Consider the following 3,046-nt stretch of genomic DNA (forward strand, 5'->3'; position numbering starts at 1 on the left):
TCAGTGTAATTAAAGAATAAAATTTTGCCTCTTGGGTAAAAGTTTTCAATTTCAATAATTTTCTAAACTAACTCTTGCCCATGAGGCAAGAGTTGCATATATGTTAATAATTTGATCAGTGCAATTAATGAATAAACTGCTGCCTCTTGGGCAAAAGTTTTCAATTTTAATAATTTTCTAAATTAAGTCTTGCCCATGAGGCAAGAGTTGCATATATGTTAATAATCTAATTAGTGCAATTAAAGAATAAACTTTTGCTTCTTGGGCAAAAATTTTCAATTTTAATAATTTTCTTGACTACGTCTTGCCCAAGAGGCAAGAGTTGCATATATGTTAATAATCTAGTTAGTGCAATTAAAGAATAAACTGTTGCCTCTTGGGTAAAAGTTTTCAATTTCAACAATTTTCTAAAGTCTTGCCCATGAGGCAAGAGTTGCATATATGTTAATAATCTAATCAGTGCAATTAAAGAATAAAATATTTCCTCTTGGGCAAAAGTTTTCAATTTTAACAATTTTTTAAAGTCTTGCCCATGAGGAAAGAGTTGCATATATATTAAAAATCTAATCAGTGCAATTAAAGAATAAACTTTTGCCTCCTGGGCAAAAGTTTTCAATTTCAAGAAAAAGGAAAAGATACTCAAGATAGAATCTATGTCATAGATAGGGCAGTGATTGTTTTCATGTGGATTTGCAGGTATGAGAATATCTTCAAGAATTGCCTGATTTGGCTGCAGACCAATGCGCCTTTCTAGATCAGACATGCAGAAAGTCGATGCTGATGCTACTATTGCAAATTTTAACAAACTTGAAAGAAAAGCCTTTGGAACTGTGCTTTTCCTAGATTATGTTGGTAGTAAGCCAACTATTGTTTTGACGATGATCCTTTGTCTTTTCTGCAAATCTAAATCCAAGAAACTTCTTTTAATAAAGTGAAGGTCCTTGATGAACAAGCCCTGAAGAGAATTTTGGGCATAATTTATCAAAATTTCACTGATAATGTCTTGTTTAAGACCTTTTGTTTTTACTGCTGACAGAACTTTCTGAAAGAAATTGAAATTTAGTACCTCGAGTGATTTTCCCCACCAGTCTGATGGTGTATCAGAATCAACACACTGAACAGGTTTGGATGGAAAATTATACTATAGCTTTGACAAACCAGATGTTAGCTGCTCTTTACAGGCATTGTTTGCAATTGCGTTTGTTAACTGTCTAACAAGATTGACTTCTTTAGATACCGGTAGTAATTTTTCACAGCGATGAAGAACAGATATCGAGTTGTATATGCTTGGAATTATCGCATCCTTAAGGAATACCTCAGTACGAATTTCCAGATTTTCCTCACAGATATCTTCTGTCATTTCCATGAACCTGGCTGCACATCTGATTAACGTCATATTTGATATGGTAATCTCAACATTCACTCTATAGAAGAACTTTGCAGCAAGTTCAAATGCATTAGATCCGCCAGGAAGACCAGTAAGATTGCTTCTTGAAACCTGTGTATCCTTCGCCTCTAGCAGCAACTTTCTAATTCTTCCACTTCGTGAAACCAGAGGGAACTGCAAATAATGATAAATTAGCAATAACATTAGAAATATATCTAAGATATTCTTCTTTCATTTTTCTTAATTTTAACACGAAGCACATAACTTAAGTTTTGTAGTTCTATTTTTGCATCTGGCTATTGAATTTTCTTTTCTCCTTAACACAGCTGTATTAATATCGGTAGCCTACTTATAATGACTAAAACATCAATCTTTTTTAAGGTACTTTAGACTAGCTATTTGTTTTCACAACTTCTATTTTTCCATAGACTTGAGCATTACAATGATGATGAAAAGTGGTAGATTAAATTATACGAGAGGAAGAAAGATTGCACACTTCATTTTTACACCCTGTGAAGAGCAAAACTGGCTGATCCAACTTCTATAGTAAGATCACTCGAAACATCAGATATTGGCCTGCAATAGAAGTATAGTCAATGATCAAAAGTTAGAAAATTATATTTTTTTAAAAATTTTTTTAGCCTAAGGTTTCATCCACGCGCAACTTACATCTCAAGAATACAATGCTGGATGTATGGAGTCTTAAAGCTATCTAAATTCAAACGATGAAACCTTAACTCTTCGAAGAGAATAAGTCATCCTAATTTTTTGCTTGTACATATGACCGTAATTTAGAACCAAAAATAGCAAAAAAACACAATCTTGAATGGATAAAAATGTTGAAACAAAGTTAACAATACTCTGTGTGTGTGCTATTTTTGGATTCAATCTAGCAAAGTGCCAGATATTTTCTGGTGTCTTTAAAATATGGTGTGGAGTAATCTAACAACTAATTGCAAAACTCATATATACTAACTAGGGGGCCCTCACAAGATACACATATTGGAAACTAGGAAAATAATTATTGATGTCTACACCATTCACACCACATCTTGAACAGGAAAATTGTACACATTGGACTTTAGATGTTTGAAAGATTAGCTATTTGATTTGTCATTTTCAATGATTGCAGCCTTAGAAACTGCTCATCTATAGTCATTATCTAGAGTATATGATATTAACTTTATGAACTGATAGAAACTCTACAATCTTAGGTTTTAAGGTAAGTTCCATCACAATCAGTTTCCAAAGCTAAAAGTATTGCCATTTTCACTTACCCAGCACTTGAATGTGGTCTGTCATCAGTGGAGAAGTCGGGACTTTTACTAACGGAGTTTCGAATATAAAAAGGTAAACACATGAAAGAAATCAAGGAATTCAGTATCTACTATATATACATAAAAATATACTTTTCCCCTTATATATATAGCGTAATTCTTTCATGAAAGCCCTTATGATATACAACTCTAGCTCCACTCATCTTTCATAAATGCATTTATTATTCAGATATTTTGGTGGTTGTAGTTCTATTCTAGTGCCAAATCCTACTACCATTAGAGAGTTTAAATCCATTGCCTGTTGCTATATGTTATACAAGCTAATAGCTAAGGTGCTCTCTCTTAGAATCAATAAGTTAGTGCTTCTTTAATCTCTAAAACA

General features: G+C 32.8%; 1 pseudogene; it reads right to left on the reverse strand.

Annotated features, from left to right (window-relative positions):
- Positions 1-625: 625 nt before the first annotated feature.
- Positions 626-2,747, reverse strand: LOC107850052 (annotated as a pseudogene).
- Positions 2,748-3,046: the final 299 nt, after the last annotated feature.

This window comes from Capsicum annuum, chromosome 12 (assembly GCF_002878395.1).
Source record: "Capsicum annuum cultivar UCD-10X-F1 chromosome 12, UCD10Xv1.1, whole genome shotgun sequence".
Lineage (NCBI taxonomy): Eukaryota > Viridiplantae > Streptophyta > Magnoliopsida > Solanales > Solanaceae > Capsicum > Capsicum annuum.